Genomic DNA, 23352 nt, shown 5'->3' with positions numbered 1-23352 from the left:
TGTGTTTCCTGATTTTAAAAATGATTTATAAGCAAACAAATGTGTGCTTCTGCCTCTGGATATGTATATCCGATTCTTATCAATATTAGTGAGAATATTCCTTTACCCAGAGATAAAAATACATTGTAATACACCTATCATCTGTGACCCTCTACTGTATGCCTCGTAGCTTTACTTCTAAATCCTTCCCTGATTTCTGAGGCAATGTGATGTGTGCTTTTCAGCACTGAACTCTGTGACAACTAAATGAAACTGGAGTTTTGGAGTGGTCTGTCTTAAGTTGATGTGTTTATGAAAGAAAAAGAAAAAAAGTCAGGTCTTCTATGAAAGCTCTTTTTTTCCTGCACACTGAATACAATCAGATTTATAATTTGAAGTAAACTTGATTCATTGTTGATCATTAGGCTTTTAAACCTAATCGGAATTGAGATCAGAGTATAGCAACTAAAATAAAAATCCTTGCACTGAAAAGCCTGTGGAAAAAAAAATGCAGTGGATGCAAGGTGACACTCTGGACTGAGCTGTCTTGGGCCAGATCCTTAAATGGGAGGAGTACAAATTCACTTCCATCAGGATTGTTGATAATAGGATTGTAGGAGACAGAACCTAACCACAATGAAGGATGAAAGAATATTGAAATATTCTTTTTGCTCCTTCTGTTAGAAACTCATCCTATAAGAACCCGGGTGAAATAATGAATTGAGGTTGGTTAGGATTAGTCTCAGGTTATTCACTTGGTGCCATGCTTCTTCACTATTGTATGTAGCAAATGTTTCCTGACAGGCTAACTAGGAATAATAAAAGGATAAAGGACTCTGGTGACATACTGAATGTTACAATTGTTATTCCTGTCCTCTAAATGTGGTTTACCTTTGGCAGTGTCAGAGGCGACTATTCCCAGAGCCCAGGCAAATAGAAAGATGAGCTGCTGGGGGATAAGTGTGCTCACAGCTGCTGTGCTCAGTGCTGCTGTTATTAGTACTGCAGTGTCTGCCTGTGGGGAGTCCTCTTAAAGTTTATCAGACTGTGCAAGTGTAAAGTGTGGAGCTTGTTTCTTTGCAGAAGTTATTTGGGAGGGGAAGAAGAGAAAGAATAGTTTTTTATGCTTATTCATTCACCTGTTGTGAAAATCATTACTCAGTTAACTGTTTCATTCCTTTTTTAAGATGTATTTTTCCATGGGGTCTTTAAAAGAGGATTAGCCACTGTTTAAGTGATGAACTTAACTGGCGGCTTTACTGATCCATTAGCAAGTTTGGATCCAAAACATCTCCTGAAGTTGGACTACTGACTCAATGCACACTAGCAAGTGTGAAGGCATGAGTGTTCACTTCTGTCTTGAGGTAGATACACATACTGGCTTATGTGCAAACTTGTTTCTTCTGCAGCTAACATAAGAACTTGGACATATGTATTATGCAGTTGTTACCTTAAACCAAAATACTTTTCCTTCTCATAAGATGTACTGTGTGATTTCTAACCAGTGGGCAGAGGATAAGGCCTGCCTTATATTCCAAGCTCATGCTACTGATAGTTCTCTTCAATACCATCCCCTCTTTTATCGAAGGAAGTGAGAGTTGCAAGCACAAGTCCTAGATCAGAAGTCTCTGATGGTAAAGGTGGTATCTTGCCTTAGCAGCATGTTCTTCATCAAGTAAGGAAAATGTGGCTCCTCTTGGAAATTACTGTTGTCATTCCACATAGCTTCAAAGAGAACGACAACTCCAGAGCACCTCAGCAGCCATGGTGTCTGTGCAAGAAGACAGTGCACATGTCAGAACAGCTGATGAATGCTGTCATAGCATTTAAGTAAAAACTTTTATTTTTACCGAAAATAAAAGCTGTTGAATTTAGTAAATTGCATCACTGTTAGTGCTGTGAGGAAATGCCTTGGTCTGTACAACTAGAGTAATTAATTATGGGTGAGAAATCTCATCATGAGAAATGGAAAAAGGACTCTAATAACTAATAAGCATACGGTCAATTAATTTCAGGTTTCTCTGAAGAGGATGGCTCTAGGAGGGAGGCAGCTAAGTTGCTTGTTGGAAACATTTAAGCTAGAAAGGAAAGCTAGAGACAGGCAGACCCTTATAGGGAAGGGCAGACAGTGCACATGCTAAATTCCTTTGCTGTTATGGGTCCTACACAGTTAACATAAGTTTGTTGTTCTGCATTCTTTTTCATTGTATCACATGTGCAAAAACTTTAGGCGAATAGTTTCAGGTTAAATAATCTTTGAATTATTTAGAAACCACGCCTATGCTCTGGGCAGTTTAAGGACCTTATTTCTATCTCTGACTTCTAATTTTGCATGCAACTTTTCACTCTCAAAACCAACTGCACCAACAGAACTTGAGTTTGGATAAATTGCTCCAATATTGGCGCATGTGTAATGTATGCTAATGAAATATAAGTGTACAGGTCAAAAGAGAAATATTTAATGGGAGTGTTTACCAGGTGGTGATGGGAACGGAGAGCTCAGAATATACCAAGACAGAGTAGTTAGTGAATCTGTCATACACATAAATCAGCCACACTCCCTCTGCATTTCTAATTGTCTCCCTGAAAAGGTTTTAGTCAACCCTTTAAAATGATGGTCACACAAATGCATTTCTATATCTCTTGTTTGCTTTTAGTTATGCAAATTTGTTCAAAAGAAACAATGTACTCAAAGTGCTCTAAAATTTTTAAAACCTACAGATGTTTCTGGTGTGAGATAACATGGAAAAAAAGTAAAAATAAAATAAGTTAATGCTCTCCAGCAAGATATGGGAATGTACTGGTTTGGGTTTCAAGGCTGGATCCAGGTATAAGTAAAATAGGGCATTGGTCAGGGCAGTAACGAGAGTTAGGGAGAGTGACAGTATTATAGTCTGCGTTTATGATATTCTTCAGGGATCCCATTTCAATAGTAGCTTACCAGGAGTGAACCGAGTTGTATTGACTGAAGCCTGCTTTCATCTGTGCAATATGTTTTTTTTTTCCATAGAACCCCAGTCTAGTTTGGGTTGGAAGGGACCTTAAGATCATCCAGTTCCAGCCCCCTGCCGTGGGCAGCGATGCCTCACACTAGACCATGTTGCCCAAGGTTCTGTCCAACCTGGCCTGGAACACTGACAGGGCTGGTGCATTTACCACTTATTTCGGCAGCCTGTTCCAGTGCCTCACCACCCTCTCAGTAAAGGACTTCTACCTTATATCTAACCTGAACTTCTCCTGTTTAAGTTTTAACCCATTACCCCTTGTCCTATCACTACAGTCCCTGATGAAGAGTCCCTCCCCAGCATCCTTGTAGGCCCCCTTCAGATGCTGGAAGGCTGCTCTGAGGTCTCCACACAGCCTTCCCTTCTCCAGTCTGAACAGCCCCAACTTCCTCAGCCTGTCTTCATATGGGGGATGCTCTAGGCCCTTATCATTCTTGTGGTCTCGTCTGGACTTGCTCCAACAGCTCCATGTCCTTATGTTGAGGGCACCAGAACTGTACACAGTACTCCAAGAGGGGTCTGACAGGAGCCAAGTAGAAGAGCAGGATCACCTCCTTCGACCTGCTGGTCAAAGAGGTGCCTGGAAGGCGTCACCATCATCATAATTATTCAATGAATTTCTCTAAAAATGGCAATTGAAATGAACTTTTCAATGTCCCCAGGTTACTTTTGAAAAGGCAAATTAACTCTCTAAACTTGGGTTTAGCAACAGTGGCCAGAGCAATGATAAACAGCTTTGGAAAACGTGGAACTTTCTTCTGTGGGTAAATACTGTCTTTCACTGCTTGGGTATTCAGCAAGCAGCTGCCACCCTGGGGTAGTGATCCTAGTTTTGGCTTCATACAAGCAATGCTGTACTTGAAAAAGAAAAGACTGTTGTATGGTCTGTCTCTGTGCCGGGCATATATCTTGGAAGAAATCTTGTTAGGCTTGGAGGCTCTAAGATTAGGCATAAAGCTTTCAGTCAGGATCTTGTGTATTTGACCTTCACACTTGTCTTTCACAGCTGTCACTACAGTAAATTCACAAGAATTAAACTGAGCACAGCTACTGCTGTATCTGGAGAGGCAGGTAGGGACAGGCTTCAGGAGACATCTCTGCTAGCTTTCTTGAGTGGCACATTCATGCCCACCAACCCATCAGCATAGAGAGATGGATCTTGCATCAGCCTGAGCTTGCCAGTGTAGAAACGCCTCTTTACCTGATTGTGATGTATAGCATTAAGAGCCAAATTTAAGCAACATGTCTGGAGGCTTAGATTGCTTTCAGTGTGCTGAGCCTATGCTTTAGCTTGAAAAGGGCCTCGGTATACCTGGCATCTTCCACAAGCACTAAATTAACACACAAATACTGAAGAAGGATGTAAAAATCAAAACTCTGAGTATGATACAGTGATCTTATAGAGTTCTGCATTGCCCTAAATCCACTTAGAGAGCTCATGATCATGTCACTGGGCACTATATGGCCCATCATTTGTCAGACCATTTAAATTCAGTGGCTTAGCACTTAGTCTTTTGGAAAACATCCTGATTTACAGCACTGTAGAGCTGATTAAAAAGTCACTCGTTAAAAAGGTATCTTTTATTATAATTGCTAAATATTTTTTGGTGTGGTTAGTAGGTTTCACCTTTAAAATGATGTATGTGTGCTGGCTCTTCTCCCAAGCTGTTGAGTCAGAGCCACTGCACTGGCACTTAGATTTGTACTGAAGTGGCAGAGGCTTTGCAGTGCTTTGCATTTTCACATGCTTTCTTTTCTCAAGTAGAGGAATATCAGTATATTCTTTTGGACAGGGTAGAATTTGGATAACTGGCTCTCACTCCCAGGTACCAGTTTCCTTTCTAAACTGGGGGAAGCTATTTAACCCTTCCCCTTCATAATAGCTGGAATTGAACCTGTCATAAAATATCCTATAGGTCCTATATTAGAAAACCATTACACAACTTCCAGCCATTTGGTGATTGTAGAATTTAATTTGCCAAACACCATGAAGCTCTTCTTACAAACAACTACTTGCAACTAGACCATCTTTAAGGTCCCTTCCAACCTAAACCATTCTATGGTAATAATTATAACAATAATTATAGGAAAAAGAGAGAGGAATAAAAGCCAAGATAGACAAGTGATGCACAATAAAACTGCTCACCACCTGCTGACCAATGCCCAGCCTGTCCCCAAGCAGCGATCGGTGACTCCTGGCCAACTCCCCCAGTTTCTATACTGAGCAAGATGTGGTATAGAATATCCCTTTAGCTAGTTCAGGTTCTGCCTCTGCTTCCTCCTGGCTTCTTGTGCCCCTCCTCGCTGACAGAGCATGAGACTGAAAAGTCCTTGGCTTAGAGTAAGCACTACTGAGCAACCGCTAAAACATCAGTGTGTTATCAACATTGTTCTCATGCTAAAGCTAAAACACAGGACTGCACTAGCCAAAACCAGAACAGAGGATCACAAGATGACTAAAGTCATTTGAAAGAGCAAATCCAGCCAGGACAATGACTGCCTGGAAAACAGACCAATTGCCTGATCTGTTTCAGACATACAAGAAGGAGACATATAGTAATCTGCTTTGAAAAGTATGGATGAGATCTGAGGGCAATCAGGAACCAGACTATCTGATAGGACTGAATCTGGGTTTCTAGGAGGGTTTCATGTCAGGGTACATCCCTAAAGAAGCAATTTCTTAGCTGAGCTGGCATTTTTCACTCATCTCAACTCTTGACTTGAAGTCTGCAGTCAGCCCTACAATATCATCTTGAGAGTAAGATACTGCTTTTCTAGCAGAACAAAAGAACCATTAATGACACCAATTAACCAGTGTAATTCTCATTTACACCTCTTTATTACCTTCCACACACAGTATGTGATACATTATACATCCCATTAATTGTTAACATACACGCAAGTCAAGATCTTTTATTATACTGGGTCATCTATCATTGATACAGAGATATAGATATTTTATAGCTGAGCCAACTAACACTACTGTAGAGCAGAATCTATAACCACTTTCACATCAAATCTGATTGTGTTATTAAGCCCTTTAGAAGTGCTTTGAATGTAATTTGGCCTCACTAGAATGGATTTTATAAAGGGGAACAAAGAAGTGGGATTTGGGGTAAGCTGTATTCATATTGTGGGTTTAAAAATATATTGATATAATTTTTCCTGTTTTAAAGCTAGAGGTGGAGCATTGTTCTTTTGCACTGTGAATTCCAGTTATGCAACAAGCATATGAGTTTTCTTTTAATTAACTAAAAACATAGAGGAAGTAGCGAAGGGGCAGCATTTAAAGGGAATCTAGGTGGGAATAATTTTCTTAAGTGCCAAAGATTTTACATTTTCAAAGGATAGAAAAAATCAAAACTATAATGCAAGAAGTATAACATACTTGCTCATTCCCAGCAGAACTCCAGTTATCAATGGGCTACATATTGCCCACAGCTATTGACATTATTTAAAATGCTGAAGCTTGCTTTACATGCCCAGGTCATACGGCTGGTCTTGCATACCCTGATCTTAAATTCCAAACGTATTTTTCTCTCTTCTTGCTTTGTAAGAGACCTCCACAGCCAATTGAAAATTTCTTTGCTCTCCAGAGGAAACATGAAATTACATACTCAGGCTGTGTTTCTATTTTCTAGTTCTGACCTCAGATTTGATTCCTGGTTTCTCTTAGTATGCATAGTTAAACCTGCAAGCGTTGTAGCCAGCACTCCTTGTCTTGGGTGTTGAAGCCCTTGTAGGTACTGCAGCAACCTGCTCTGCAGGGTGAGCAGAGGGGCTTGTCGGTGCTGAGAAGGGGCTCTGCGTGCTGCTCCTTTGCCACCACTGCAGCTGGCCGCCGTGTCCCCACCAGCGTAGAGCTCTGCTGATGAATGCTTATGCTTCGTGCTGCGATACGGGAGCACTAACGGACCTCGTCTCCCAGCCAGGACCGATGTGCTGCTGCCAGTCCCCCAGGGAGCTGCCGCAGAGGAGCACTCGTGCGGAATGATTTTTGGAAGCAGCTAACAACACTATTGCTCCTCAGCTGAGCCTAGAGACTAACTGGGCGAGTGCCTCTCTTTTGCTTTGTTCTCAAGAAGCCTCAGTTAACAGCGCCCTTCCCAGACAGCAGTGGGACCTGCTTCTTAGAAACCAGCTAGAAAAATATAATCTGAGATCTGAGCTTGCATCAGCAGTGAAAAGTAGTGCTGCTAATTACTTACTCATGGCTAAAAAGCACCATTGTCTGCAGTAAAAGGCTTAAACATGACAGAGTTTAGCAAAGAAATGGTGCAGGCAGAGTAATTAAGCTGGCAGGTAACAATAGCTAGATCAACTTCTCCTTGGTTGATTTGGGTGCCTCTATGTATGCTCTTCTGGTGGTGCCTCTATGTATGCTCTGGTCCCAGAGAGGATGGAGCAGGCTTTGGGGCAGATAGGTGTGTGTCCTGCCTGAAAATCTCCTTTTGAGTAGCTGTCACTGGTTGCTGCCTCTGTCAGCTGGTCTGGGTGTGATAGCAATAGGTTAGTGAGTTCATGAGCTGACCTCACAGGCTGAACCAGGAGAGGATGGCCACAATTTCATCAGATCCAAGGAGGAAGGGGAAACTGTGGCAGTGTTTCAGGAGGACAGGTCTGCCCCACTGTACCTGGCATCACCTGTGGGGGAATGCTTTTCTTTAAATAAATGCTTACTTTAGGCCAGTGGAGTCTGTCAGTAATTTGGCATTTACATTTAGCCTTTCCTAAAGAGAATCTCTCCGAGTGATTTTGAAACTTAATTTCAGCAGTGTTTGTGCAATGGTTCCTCTGTGCCTTGCATCTGAGTAAACAGATGAACAAAGGGGCTGACCAAGTCCCTCTGCTGCCATGCACTGATGCAGTGACAGACAAGAAGCAGATCTCCATCTCCTCTCTGTGCAGCTCCAGCCACTGGGCAAAGCTCATCTACACCCAATCAGTCACCAAATAGACCTGTAAAAGCTCTCTGCCTGCTGCATGCATTACTTGCTCACATACAAGTTTACAGCATAATAATATATAAAGAAAAGCATCTGTGCATCTGCTATGCTGACTTGTACTCCTAGTACTGTATTTCTGCTTTAGGCATAATTCACAGATTCGGGTGTTTGGGACGTGTAGGACCTGAGAAATACTGCAGTCCATGTCTGCTGTTGGAAATCTCTCAGCAACTCCTCACATCACGCTTTGTCCCTGTGTCCCACCCTGTCGCGCAGGACACTGGCAGCCTCATGCCCACATAACATGGGCTGTACCCACATCTTTAGTTAGGTCTGGCATGACCTGTGCATGACAGGCTCCAGAAAACTGCTTCACACTATTCTAAATCCAGCTTCCATTATCTATATTCCTTAATTAGAGCAAATGAATACTAATTATTCATGGGTGGTATTTTATCAAAATGAATGGCGGCAGCAGTTGGAGACTTTGCCCATTAGACTTATGTCTGTTATATACAAAATATTGATATATTCACTTTGTGTGTGCTATTCTAGTGTCCATTCAGAACGGAGGTGATTTGAGGTTGAAAAGGAGATTTGCATTAGCAGAGTTCCTCCAACAAGTATGTACTAATACCTATTTAAATTCACAGAAGCTTGCTCTTTGAATAACTCCCAAAAATATTGCTAGTTTTCATTGTTTAAAATTTCTATGGCTGGATTTCATTGTTAGTCAGGACTTAAAATTTAATTAACTGACACCATAAACCTGATAAAACTGGTGTAGCCCCTGACTCTGCTGGTAAAAGGAAATGAGAAAGGCTGGTACTATATACAGAGAATAAGACTAATACAGGATTTTTCCCCTGCCTGCCATATCAGTATATACTGATCCATTTCACCTTTGATAATTAATGTTTTCATAATTCACGTATCACAAAAATAGGTTCTCAGGTAAAAATTCTACTTTAAAAAAATCTGCTCTGATACAGGGTCTAAGAGATTTTCCTCACAAACTTATGATTTGTTTTCTAATCACATCTTGTATCTGGGCATTTGGGGTGACTTTTCGGACAAGCATTGGTAAATTCTTGGTAATTTTGTAATCTCCAGTTAAAAAAAGAGGAAACTAAGCTGTCAGTAAGTTTCTCCAGTTATCCTTGATCTGCTCTCAGAGATACGAGAGCCTTGGAGTGGCTTGTGAGAGTTAATAGTGAAGATCAGAGCTCTTATGTTGCAATCACAGTTTAATTCTGTAACCACAAGGCAGCCTGCCCTGCTGAAGAAAACCTAAAAATCCCTTTAAGATTCTTTGAAGAAAGCGTTTAGCATTTTAAGATCTGATTTCCTTTGCTGTGGTGTTGGTTGTGCAATGTCATTTTTAGAAGGGATATGAAAGCTCTAAGACAGAAGAATATTCCTGGGGAGACCTTTATAGATGCCTAAATTGGTAAGATGATTAACCATCAGATTTAACAAAAACCATACAAACCCCCCAAACCCGGCTGCACATCAGTTTAGATCTTATTCAAGTTTTCTCAAGGCTTGTTCAGACTCTTCTAGAGTGATTTTTGTGTATGATAGGCTGTGGAGTCTAACAGTTGCAATATGAAATTCATACAGGGATTTGAGGCAAATTATAGAATATTAAAACGGAGAAGGAATACAATGTATGATAGACGTGTGTGTTCTATAAGCATACATGCTTTTCCATTTAAAAATAGCATGCATAAAGGAAATCTTGGATTTCATTGAAAACAATAATTATGGTGGTTATGTTGAAAGCAGGAATACAATACTGCAAGAATGAGTATTGTATATGAAGAACATGTATTTGATGGTGTTAAGAGTTAATGTGCATAGGAGAATAAGAAGGGGTTTATTTTAGTTTGCGTTTTTTTCCCTTTTCTTTCTTTATCACAAGGACTAAATTCCTTCAGGCTAGACACACTGTTTCTTTAGCAAGGAAATGGCAAGACCATCTTAATTAGTGAAGCAGTTTTTGGCTGGTAGTGTTCACAGCAGCACTAATTCTAATTCCTAGTATTAATCCTGATGTTTCCATTATTTTCAGTTATACCTTTTAAACTGCTCACAATTTTTCCTTTTCTTCACATCTTTCTATACAAAATAATTGTAAGAGATTTCTTACCCTTTCTCTCTAATCTGTCCCTTGGCTGCACTTGCCATGTCCTCAAAAATCTCTCTATGTACATTTGTTTTGTCCTTCTCACCTGTGAAGCATGTTTGATTGCTGTTTTGCAAATTCTCTCTGCTATGTCAGCATCGGGCTGATGCTGAGGTCCTTAAAGCTACGCTGCCCCATATTGCACAGCTGAGCTGCCAGCGTCTCGTCTTTGTCTCTGTTTATGTAACCCATCCTGGTGTATTCTGTCCTCTTTACTGAATTATATAGTAACTCTCTGTATAGCTTGCTTAACTTTAGCTCCCTTTTATTGTTAACCATGTCCTATCTTTCATTATTGTGTATCTTATTTTATTCTATTTTTTTAAGTTAAAATTCAGAGAATTTATTCTAATGAATTAAAACATAATCACCATATTTTCCTAATAAATGTAGCATAAGTAAAAAAAGCTTAAACTTCAAGATTAAATTATTCATTCTGGTTTCTTGCTTGGCTCTACTCTTGAGAAAGCACAGACACTAACCAACAGCTCTGAAATGCTGTTCCCAGAAGGACTGACTGCAGAAGTAACACAGTTCCCAGAAGAACTGGGCACAGAAGTAGCATCCTTTTATTCCCACTTACTTGCTTTTAATCACTTCTGTATTTTAGGGATGGGGGTTATAAAGTTAAAGTAGTAAATCCTTGCTGAGCTGGAAATACCAGGACTTGCAGTCTGCATGAACTCTGTTCTAACATGCAGCACTTGCTGCAGTGCTGGGAGGAACCTGGACTGACCAGTTGTTCCTCTCAGCCCTCTCCACCTCCCATGTAGTGCAGGCTTCATACTGCCACAGTGGAAGCTGTGAAAGAGAATGAGTTTGTGGCATTTGTTAATAATTCACTAATATTGTATTTTAATAGCAAAATGTGAGATGGGGAAAGGTGCTGCAGGCTCTGAAGGCTCCTCTGAGCCAGGGAGAGTCTGAAGCCTAGCAGGCTGCTGGGTTTGCTTGAAACAAGGTGGGATGGGCAGCTCAGGAACTCCAGAAACCCCATGTGCTCAGGCTTTTCAAGTAAGATCCATCATACTTGTTTTTCCCCTGTTTATTCCTGAGCAAGCTTCTACAGATTTCTGATTGACCATTAAGAGCTGCACCCCTTTAAACTAAAGCAAGCAATAAAGCTTGCGTTACTGTTACATGAATATATACTGAGTCTACCAGCAGCCTTTTTTATTTCCATGTATCTGTAATATCAGCCTAAAGGCACATTCAGTAGCATTTCTTTGAAACTTCCTATACCCATTGATAGGCATATAGGAGTCAGGATTGGCTCCTTTTAAAACTTGTAATAGCTTTGCAAAGAGGGGAATGGGTTGGGAATGTGTCATTTGAGATTTTGATAAAAACCTAATGGGAAACTGGTCCGTGAGCCAACTTGAATGAGCTAGAAACCTAATATGAACAAAGATCAGCAAAGCTCCTCAGGTTGCCCAGAAGTATTAAGTGTTTCATTTGTGAAATCCCCAAAGTCTGCCAATACTTGAAAGCTTGGCATGATGCAGAAGGTGCGCTTGCTAAGGCAGGGTTAGCACAGATGGGAGCCAAGGAACTGAGAACACTTTTTGTCCCTATATGATGAATTTTAAGGCTTCATTTTTTGCAGGTGGATTCCAAAATAAGATAGCAGGTGGCATATTTAAGGTTTCCAAGCAAACCTGCAGTTTCAGTGAAGAAAGGTGATAAAATTCCAGAAGGGGCCTGAATTTGCAGCACGTTTTATGTCTTGTTCACTGTATAGAAGATTATTTAACCAGAGATATCTGTGGTCCTTGTGGATGTTGTATGTAGTCAGTGTAAAGAAACTTTAGTTGTCCATGCTTCTTGAAATATACCCAACCCTTTGCAGACTGTGCATGAAACAGAAAACAGGGCAAATGTGATCAGCCTGGACTGAGCTGGTTTCCAATTAGTTAAATCAGAAATATTGGGAAGAAATGTAGGTTGAAAATGAACATGCCAAGTCTAAACAAAAACCTGTGATGATTATTTAGCAAACAAAGAAAACACATGGATTCAACAGAGCATTACTACTGCATTGAAAAGAAGGACTTTCTTTTCCTTTTTTACCCCCAATCAACTGATTGCAGTTTCTGCTAGCTGGATCCCTAGCCTTTCAGGCTGTTTTGTGTAGGTGAGGTTTTTTATACGTGAGAGAACCCCTGAAGTCTAATAGAAACCTTTTAAGTAAATCTTACAAAGCTCTAATCTCTCAAAAGCTCCCATGTTCTTCTCCTCTGTTCTTATTCAATTTTTAATAAGAACAATTCCATGCAGCTCTAAAGCATGGCTCAATTAAGAAATATTCCTACCAGGCATCTTTGAAATCTTGGGAGGTTTTTGCTTTTTTCTTTTTTGTTGGGTTTTGTTTTAGGGTTTTTTTTTCTTTTTCTGCTTTACCCCTACAAATCTCAATTTTGGTTGGTTGGAGTTTAGAGAAGGGGTTCCTTTTTAATTGCAAGCTCCACTTCACACAGTTGTTTACAAGTAGACAAAATAACTTTCAAAGTCTTCTGTTTTCTGCTTGAAGGAGACCATCGAACACATTAGTGCTGTATTCTGAAGTTACAAAAAGGATCTTTGATCTAATTCCCTAGACTTTATCTGTCTAAAAAGTATCTCTAGGTCATGAGAAGTAATTAAAAAGAAAAAAGTCTGAATCAAAATTTCAAGCCCAGGTATTTTATAGTAATCAAACCTTAACTGCTTTATGATTCACTTTTATTTTCATAGTGTACGGCACTCTTCTTGCTGCTCTGGTTAAGCTTGTATCAGCATTTCCATTATAAAATGCTGCTTTCAGGGGTTTATAACTTTGCTGCAAAAATTTACTTCTAGTTTAAGATGGCATTATGACCTGACTGGAAAATCATGTTTGTACAAAATACGAGTCTGCCAATATGTGAAAAATTTTTGGAGTCTTATTTTGGGCTTTTAGAGCAGATTGCAATGGTAGTGTCTCATCAAAATATGCATTGTTAATGATGAGAGAAATAAACTGTGCCTGAAGCTATCTCACACAATGGTTGTGGCAGGTTTCATTTTCTGGTCTAGTGTTTACTGAAGTCACCCTGACTTCTCACAGCTGGGATGGAAAGAGATCTAAGACCAAGACCTTCATCTATTCGTGGACTTCCTTGCTATTCTTTTTCCATCCACACAGAATGGACAATATGATGTTATAATAGATCTCATTTTGGATGGTTATCAACTCCTTGTACTTACGTCATTTATAGTTGTTTCATCATAATTGGATTGGCAGAGTTCAGTATAAATAATTTCTGTTCTGCCTGTCAAAAGGACTGGTGAACTTTCGATGTGATGCAGAGTCTGTCTTCACTTCCTAAGTTTGGATAGAGTTGAGGTGGGTTGTTACTTTCTGTGCAGCTGATGTGTCAGTGCTGACCTGATGTCTATAAAATGCCTTGCTGTGTTATCCAGAGCATGAAAAATATGAAAGAACGTATGTATTTACCTGAGGTGTTCTGCTCTATAAAAAGGAAACAATATAATTTTTACAGTTTTATAGACATATTCTCTCTAAAAGAGGTGGCTAACAGGCCTTTTTTAGGGGAGAGGAAAGTCCGGGTACTGTTTTCCAACATAAACTCCACAAAACTCAAAGAGACGGATGCCACGTCAGTCTCTGGCCTGTGATGTGGGGGGTGTCTTCTCTGTCTTTTTCAGGAGGCTGTGGGCCCTGATCAGCTGTCTGAAATGTTTGACTTTTGATACTCACTACAACACTATTTCACTTAGTCTTTTGGTTATGTTTCTTTATCATGTCTCAGGAAAATGAGAAAATGTTGTATTTTTCTCATTTTAAACTTGAAGGTAAATGGCAAAATGCCACAAACCATGGAGATTTAATTTTCTGCATTCCATTTTATTGCGCACTTGTATCTTAATGAGAAGCAGCTACACGAGTTATCTTCCCAGCCCTTGAGCTCTTAAATACTGGCTTTCCTAAGCTGTACTTTTGGGATCAGATCTTTCCATTTGCACAAAACTTCTGAAGACAATGGCCAGCTGCTATCAGGTGTGGCCACCTTCTTTTATTCATTACCAATGGCAACATAAATTCAATATCTGTCAGACTCATTTAAGCATCTTTAGGGAAAAATGACAAAAGCTAAAAAAGTACATAAATACAAGATGCCTTACAGCACTCTGAGAAGGAGGAAATCATGAGTCACCGATGCTGGTAATTTGGTAATCACCCATCAATGTGCCTCAAAAACATCTCAAGTTAAAAAGGAAGCTTCCAAGGGACTTGGGAAGCAATGAGATGGAGGGGGGGTAAAATGCCAAAAATGGAGGAGTTAGGAGCACTATCAAGTCAGAGAGAAAAAAAGTTGTGATTCAAAGCAGCAAGCTTCGTTAACTTCATCGATACCTGCAGCCTGTTGTTCCTGTTTTGAATAGAGGAATGTTTTCTGCAGTTTGAAGATTTAGGGTGATTCTTGCTCTTGTGGCTGTCCTGCTTTCCTGCCCCCCTTAGCTGTCCATCTGAAGGGAACAGCACTGTGCTGGGCTGGGGATCTCTTGGAGACACCCGTCACTTTTACTTTGTGAATCAACCCACTGGAAAGATCAAATCTCCAGTGACACCGACGGATTTGAAACTGTTCTGCAATAGCTACATACTGGCTTGGTTATTTTTATGGGGATTTGGATTTTTTTGTCTTTTGTTTTTTCACAATCAAATTGGTTTAACACAACAGAGGATTGACAGTCTGGGGATACAGAAAAAGCTCATGCAGGAGAGGTCTGTGACAGGCCATCTTACCACAAATCATTTAGTTGTTAAGGACCAATGCCAAAGCATTAACCTTGCTGACAATGAGAAAAAATCATCAGACTGACAAAACTACTTTTAACTAGGGCAGGAAAATAACACAGACAATCAGATCTACTCTGGCAAGTTAGAAAAAGGATGTGTCTCTCACAAAGGGGAAAGAAACCAGAAGATGACACTTCTGGAAAGTTTGAAGAAAGTGCCAGAATTATCTTTTTTCCTCACCAGGGGTTTAGGTACTATAGGTGTATGTGTAGCTTATTGGTTTAAAATCTCTTTTTCTCCTAAATGCTCAGTTTCTGTTGTTTAACTAGTGTTATTCTTCTAAGAATGGTGCTTAAGAATCACAATCCGCTTGCCAAAATCTCTTGAAAAGAAGAAACTTAAGTTAGGTTTGCCAAGAACAGTTGATTCATAGAGAGTTATAGCCTAAGTCCAGTCCAGTCATGGAACAGTTGTGACATCTCATCCTCGCTGAAGAAGCAGTAACCCAAATCCATACTGTACTTGCACTCTGATGATTTCTATCTTACAAGTACCACATCCCCTTAGCCTGAGCTTACCAAACTTGTGCAGGGCATTGAACAGTAGCAACAGGTAATAATTCATTATTATCTCAATATATAATAATAATTCATTATTATCTCAAATTGAATTTTCAATAGTGATCTCTTAGTTGTATTTTATTTATTATTGGTTTTTAAAGTTTGAGAAAATTTAAATCCTACCACACAAGTAGGAAAAATACTTCCATTTCCACAGTACCACAATACACCCCCTCTAGTTTGCTTGCTCTAAAAAGATATTTATTGCACCAGGAAAAGGAGCCAGAAGCCTTTCTGTCATTAGTGAATAATGCCATATGACTCCCTTGTGGCACAAATGCCAGATTATGCAATGCACGACAGTTATTGTCTCTAAATATAGCATTGTTTGGTATAGAAGTGTCTTTGGAATAACAAATTTTCTCTCATGGACGTTAATATTATACTTTAATAAGGCCAAAATAACTGCAACAAATCTCAGATTTAGCTAAAGGGCATGCATTGTAAATTCAAGTTTGTTGCTCTCACTTTCATAACTCACTGGAACAGTCCACTTGGTGACCCTGATTTACTTATCCTTGTCTTATTAGAAGTAGTACAAATACGTTGTAGTACTTCACTCTGAAGTGGCAAACCCCCGTACTTAGCACTGTGTAAAACCTTCCCTTTGTTTAATACTTTCTGTCAGACTACCGCATTCTTTCTGCATAATGGAAACAGCACCCACAGCTAGTGGGCTGCAAATTACAGAACAGTTCATCACTCAAGGCTCTCCAGCGTATGATAGTATTGCAAATATTTATATTACTAGCTTTTGTACTTGACTGTAAAGATTAGAGATCTTACAGGGAGTACTAAAGGAATTACAGCTCCAAGGCGTGGGGGGGACACACAGGATGGATCTTTCCTGTAAAAAATCTAAGCTTTCTTTTTTTCATGGTAAGAAAAAGCATCTTCTAAGAAGTCTTTCCAGTTGTGAAAGTCTCCATGCCTTCTGAAAATAGTGAGAGTGCTGCTCTACAATTCTCAGTTCATTTGGAGTATGATACCATTTGCTTGCTAATTGAAGCAGTGAAAGGTGTCCTTGACTCAAACTGAGGGAATTTTAGTGAGGAAGTGAAGGTATCTTTTGTTCTTGGTGTTTTGTGGTTTGTTGGTTGGTTTTTTTTTGTCATACCAGCAGCACAGTACTAACATCATCCACTACTGTCAGCACAAATATGAACTCTTATTTTCATCGGGAGGTAACCTACTTTTAAAAGAGCACCTTGAATGTTGAATTTTATATTGCCTAGAGAAAATCAAGGGGCAAAGGAAACTCAGTTGCTATTTCAGTGATATGATGAGCAGATATATTTAATACAGAGATGAAAGGGGACTGTGGCCAACTCTGGAAAGGAGGTGATGCTGTTCTGTATTTCTGTGACAAAAGGAACTGCATGTATTTAAAGCAGTCCTTTTATGGGCTACATGAAATGTATGGATTCCTGCTTACTTGATGACTTTCCATGTTGTAAGACCTTCTTATCTTAGGCTATAAGTGCTGTGGTGGGGGCAGCCCAGTAAAGCTTTCTAGGTGAACAGCTGGCTAAACAGCAGAATGTCTTGGTGCCAGAATGTTGGTGTTAGTTGGCCACATCCTGCTCCTCAGCAGTGACTGCAGCACTGAGGTTCACCTTTGAAAATTTCCTTGCTTGTTTTTTGAGGCTGTTAAACATACCAGACAGAGAATTACAAAGGCAACATGAACCCTTATTCAGGAAGAAAATGCAAAAATGGCATCTTCATTACAATAATAAAGGGTGTTACCCAAATGAAAACCAGTGTCCCCTTCGAGCAGCCTGTCTTGCAAATGATACAGGGAAGCCCGGCAGGTGTGACCATATTCAGAGTCATGTACCAGCTCTGCTTGTGTCTATGTGAGACTCTCATGCGGCTCAGGACTGTGCTGAGAAAAAACATGAAGATTTGAAAACAACCTCCTATTCCTTTAGACTCTCAAATCTTCGTATGAGATCCAAGCAATAATTTGCAAAAGTGAAATTTTATGCCTGCAGAATTAATGGTAGATGGAAACTTGGTTCAAATGGCACATTATGACCATTATCTTGTAGTCTATGATACGCCTTTGTCTGAAAGGGAAGAATACAGGCAGCTGGCAGAGTTCCTTTGTAATTATTGTTTTGTACCATCTCCCTGGCTTTATTGCAAAGCACGACTGCATTTGGTCCTTTACTGGGATGCTCCAAGCTCAGTGGGTGTGTGAGTTGTGAGAAGCCTTTGCTGCCTGAAAATCTGAAGCTCCCTTTGACTTTTGAATTTTTACTTTATGCTCCAGCTTACTTCTGATAGCTATTCGCGAGTCATTCGTTAGCGCATATAACAGTTATCAGATACCACAGGAGCATGAAAAATTTCCACTCTAATAAACACTATTGTAACTGTCACCTCTTTATGATGTGCAGAAGGATATGTGCACAGGATTGCCAGCTTTTCATCTGCGCAAAGTCTGACACCCTTCTCCAGGGATCTCAGTTTTTCATAAAACTGTCCTCCCCATGAGTTAGCTCAGTAAAGTCAAGACAGGTACAGTGTCCCACAAGAGCCTGACGGTCTGCTGATCGCTGCATAGAGAAGCCGTAGGTTCAAGGTTAACGTGCTACTTCTGAGTCCTGCTCTTTAAACTGATCGAACAAAATGATCTCTTAATAGCATATGATTTTTGATGTTAGGCTTTTTTCCCTGATGTTGAAATACAGAATATACTGTCCTTGAGACCACATGCACCCAAAGTTCATGAAAAATGCAAGCACTTATGGAATGGGTTTTTAAAGTGAGGTTTCTAAGAGCTGGTTCATCAGATGAGAATAGTTTCCTAAAATTAGGGACTGACCATTAGAGACAGCAAAAGGAATTCCAGAGGAAAAGCAAAAAACGTGGAAGCAGCTTCACGTGGAAATGCAGCTGAACTGCAGGCACAAGTATGTGGGGGCAGGTCAGGAAAAGAGTCATCTTAAAATATCTTACATCATCTTAACTTCCTGTTAAACCTTTCCCACTAGAGAAATATCAAATAACTATAGTAAACAGGAGTAGCCAAAACAAAGATCGTCTGATTCCAATGTGATTGTATGGTCCACAGATAAATCTAGCTCTCGTTAAAAGTTAAAAGTCTCTGGAAAAACTGTCTTCAGCTTTATGGGCACGAAATCCTGTTCATACCTTGTTGGACTCATGTTTAGCTATGAGGGCAAATAACAATATCTGTAGTCGCCTTCACATAAATTGTAAAACTGGATCTAAGCTTGTTAATGTGTATGCACGGTTTAATATAGCAGCAGAATTCAGCAGAAAGCATACAGAAGTATGCAGGTACACATGTGTACCCATGTTAAGGCTGAGTTGAAAGGAGCCCTGAAATACAATTTCAATTGATTTTAATTTGTGTGAGGCTTGAACAAAACTTGACAACTGATAGAGCCTGCTTTTTATATTGCTTTGTTTTTTCTGGAAGACATAGAAATAACAGGTGAAAATATGCTCACTGCTAACATCTCTTTCAAAATAAAACTGTAGCCATTTCCTGTGGATAGTGTCCATACTCATATGCCCATCCAGCATAAGATTTTGGGAGAGCTCCAAGGGATATCCCAGTAAAAAGCATCACCCAGCTGAAAATACTAGTTAGTTGAAAAACTCACTTCAAAAATACTTATCAATGGCTTACTGTAGAACTTGAAAGATCTATTAAGTGGGTTTCTGTAGGTCTAGTGATATTTCATTAAAGATTTGTGTGATGGACCAGAGAGAGTGTTTATTACCGTTCCAAATGACACAAACTGAGAAGGGTTGTGATTATGTTGGAAGATGGGATTAGAATTCAAAGTTTTACAAGCAGGGGAAATAACCTGAAGAAAAGGATGCAGTTCAAGAAAGACAAATCCAAGGTCCTGCGCCTCAGCAAGAATAATCAGCTGAGCATAAAGAAGACAGGGAAACAACTGCTTAGCAGCTGGTTCTGCAAGTCAGTCAACTGAGTGTGAGTTGCCAGTGCTGTTCTGTGGCAAGCAACTGGGATATGTGAAGAAGACCATGACCTTCAAGACATGGGAAACAACCCCGTGGGGCTTAGGGTGCAGCACTTTGTGCAGTTTTGTGGAAAGCAGCTTAAAGAGTCCAAAAAAAGAGCTCAGAAAGAAAGACTGAAGAAATCTAGAGCATGGGGAAAGCCAAAAGAAATTAGGATGGCTTTGCCAGAAATCCGGCATCTGAATGGTCCTTTTTCACAATGCCTTCTTGCTGCCCCTCTCCTTCTCTTCCTACCCTCCACTTCCCCTCTTCCCTTTTCCACAGATAAAGTTGACAGTTTGCTGCAGGGAAGGCTGGGGCCTGTTCCCAAAGAAGAAAAGGTTCACAAAAAAGAAAGAGGGGAAATGGTCCTTCAGTAGGGTGCATTTTTTGAAATGTAAGACAAACCATTGCTTCAGGTTGTGTGTGTCATACAGTTTCCATTGGCTATGCTACTTTCCAAGTCCTCTTACCGGCAGAAGTTTGGCTCTAGAACTGGATTTTAATATAATAGCTGATAATTTTATGACCTACAGTAACATCTGTAATTGCACACATTAAAAGGAAGGCAACCTCATCTCATGCTTCTAGGTTTTAGAAGGGCATTAGACAGCAATAATCTTTCTGTTAAAGCCATTATGTTCTCATGTTGAGGTTCACACCGGAGGTCCGGGTAGCGCCCTGTCTGCCAGGCCAGTGGCTGAGCATCTCACACAACAGTAGTGCCTTGAGCACCCCTCGGCTGCAGGGCAGGCTTCCACAGACAAACCTGGTGGGATGGATTTTCCTTCTGTGAATTTGCCAGTTGCTTTTGAACCCTTCTAGAGCATTTTATACCTTTATCTGCTCAACACGACAGATGCCTTGCTCTTCTTGCCAGAATGAGTTTGAAGAACTGATGACATGGGTCTGGATTAGTATGTATAGAAGAGCATGCATCATATTAAATAACAGTATTTCATGACCTGTACACTGAAAAAGCAGGGACAGGTACAAGTTATTTTAAGTTCAAATTTAGTATTCCAAGTGAATATGAAACTATTTTGGAATATGAATATATTTTTTAATTTAAACAAATCTAATTATACTAAATTAAAGATTTATTTAGCTAACTTGGTAATGTCAAATGCTTAAACATTTCAGATGTCCGAGATAAACATAATAAAATGACTCTGTTTAATCTACAAATTAATTTAAAAAAATTGCATTTTATTTATATTGATAAGAATCAAGCCCAAGTTTGATTGGCATATTTCTTCCCGAGACAGCCAAAAGGCAGGGAGAAGCAAACACTGTGGGCCTGAATTGGTTTATTCCTTGCATCACTGGAGGTTTTGAATAATTCTGTTAAGTTTTGTATGTGCATTTCTAATTTATACTGATGTAACTGAGCAGGATACGGCCTTGTACCTGAAACTGGTCCAGCACATTCCTACGCTGATGATGACTCCAATAATGAAAATCTGTCTTGCAAATGACTCATTGTGAAAAGACTGTGCTGAAGATGTTGAAAATCAGGATGATGCATGTGAAAATGAAATTAATCAATATGAAGATGAGGATCAGCAGTCTATCACGGCAGAGCTGTTTGATAATAATGAAACTGAGGAAACAGGCACTGCTAGGGAAACACATGAATTTGCAAGAAATGTCAGTGATAATAATGAATTAGTAGCTATTTCCAGAAACAGAAGAGCCTGAGTTTGCAGACAAAGAAAGGTGTGCAAGGAAGTTGTGATTCTTGTATTAGTCCCAGATTTGAGAAAACTTTGCTATGTGAGTATGCGCACAAAGATAAGCACAGTTATTTCATCTCTGTCTGTAGTTACTCCAACTGTGCATTCAAGTAATTGTTGGGTTGGGTAATTTCTCATGCAAATGAATGTTTGAGAATGTTCAGACAAATCAATGCTGGGTACAGTAGTAGGTGGGTTACTGCATGTGCAAATTGGCTTGTTCTGTCATGCTTCTCTTTTTGTCCCAGAACTTACAAGGAAAAGTGTTTTACCAAGGCGAGGTGTTGAATTTGGTGTTACGAAAGAGTGGGAGAGTGTTCATCCTTGCTATTGGGTTAAAGTAACCACGAATGTTACCAATCATCAGACCTGTCTGATGGGTTTATACCTTTACAAGGAGATGCAGTGGTTGCTATTTACTACCTCTTACTACAACTTCTGAACCCACAGCTGCTTTCATAGCCTCTTCTTTCCTCTGTGTTTCTTACAGCTGACAATTTTTGTAGCATTTTTCAGAAGTTTTATCACATTGGTGCTGGTTGAAAGGTCTGTCTGGACTCTGGCGGCAACTTTGACCTTATCACCATTTGATATGTGCATATTGAACTTAATACTCTTCTAGTGTAAAATTACAACTGAAGTCAACAGCGGTAGGAGGTACTGGTGCCACTGGTAGTTCTCTGGAATGAAACATGCTGACTTTGGAGTTCACCCGCTTGCATTCTGATATGTAAAACTTCGAGTTTGCTGATTATTGGTACACTTCAAACTTTAACCACCAAATAATGGTTTTATAAACTGCTGTTTCTTTGCTCAATTTGCAAATCATTATGGATTATAATCTATGGGGCTTGGGGACCACAACTTGAAGATCACTTTAGAAGAATGGAGGAGAGAATAGAGATCAGTGGGTCCAGAACTGGATTTAATACTTCATTAGCAGTTTAGAGAATTTATGCATGTGTAGAGGCCTAGGAAGTATCACATTAAGCACAGATAAGTGATTGGTGGCAAAGCTCAGGTATCATTGAATTAAATTTGATTCCAAATGAATTTAATTTGTAAACCTTAAAGAAGTGGGGAAAACAGATCAGGAGGGGTTTTTGAGTTATAACTCCCAGAAGGGATATCAAAGGCCACCACTCATTGTGTCAGTTCCTTTCCATAAGCCACACATCATTTTCTGTCTTGTCTTTTCTGTCTTTCTGAAATGAAGTAGACAAAATGAATTTAATTCATGCAATGTCTTTGGTAACAGACAGAAAAGAGCAGCTCAGAGCTGATTTAAAGGCAGATACAGCAGAAAACAAGCATTTGGTGGGTGGCAAAGGAGTGGGCTCTGGGGTCTATGCTATGTACTAAGCTGCAACTTCTACAACTCCACCACTGCAGCACCCAAGCCCCTCCTTGTCCTTGGTATGGGCTCTCTGGTGTGATTTCTACGGGTGGGGAGGCCCTGACGTTTCCATTTTAGAGCTGTGGAACAGAGAGAAACAAAGAGACTAAAGGATGGGTTTCTTTAGTCATATAAACATCTGATGACAGACACTGCATAGGTGAAAGAAGCTTATGTATTGTACCAGAAATTTCAACATTTTGGAGTAGCGTCTAGATCCCTCTTCTGATAAGTAGTTGCCTCGTATCTGGGAGGATTAAATGCATTGCACTGGAATCCCAAATAGCCTGGTCAGTGGGAAACTAGCAAACATCTCAGTAGAAGCTAGATGATAGGAGAAGGCGTTGAGAAGTCCTTCATTTCAAATCTCCTTAAGAATGACGGTTCCCTTCCTCTTGAAATCACAGCCTGCAGTATTTTCCTGAATGTGCCCATGTCTTCAAGGTGCAATTCCTCACTCAGTAGTTCAGGGGCACAGTTATAAGAGGTTTTGCTCCCTGCAGAAGGAGGTTAAAATTCTCTGTTTCCCACAGTACCTAAAAAATTAATCCACACATTTTCAGTTACCTGGAGTGACCAAAAATAAGCTTATATAGTACTGTCTGCTGTGTAGATGGGAACCTGAATTTGGGGGTTACTGCGTTCATGCAGCAGGCTTTCTACAGAAGGGGGAGTCTGCTTTTGGTACCTC

General features: G+C 40.0%; 1 long non-coding RNA gene across 5 annotated transcripts in view; it reads left to right on the top strand.

Annotated features, from left to right (window-relative positions):
• Nucleotides 1-23352, top strand: part of LOC134161274 (uncharacterized) — a 206723-nt gene that overhangs the window by 81905 nt on the left and 101466 nt on the right. Inside the window, exon 6 of one of the 5 annotated variants that reach the window (XR_009963921.1) lies at nucleotides 10584-13141. The exons of the other annotated variants lie outside the window; for them this stretch is intronic. This is a non-coding gene — a long non-coding RNA (uncharacterized LOC134161274). Of the gene's footprint in view, nucleotides 1-10583; nucleotides 13142-23352 lie in introns of those variants that run through there. 5 annotated transcript variants of the gene reach the window in all.

This window comes from Pezoporus occidentalis, unplaced genomic scaffold (genome assembly GCF_034315485.1).
Source record: "Pezoporus occidentalis ecotype Australia unplaced genomic scaffold, CSIRO_AGI_Poc_V1 ctg171, whole genome shotgun sequence".
NCBI classification, from domain to species: domain Eukaryota; kingdom Metazoa; phylum Chordata; class Aves; order Psittaciformes; family Psittacidae; genus Pezoporus; species Pezoporus occidentalis.
The sequence above is the reverse complement of the archived record's forward strand: the minus strand, read 5'-3'. Positions and strand labels throughout refer to the sequence as shown.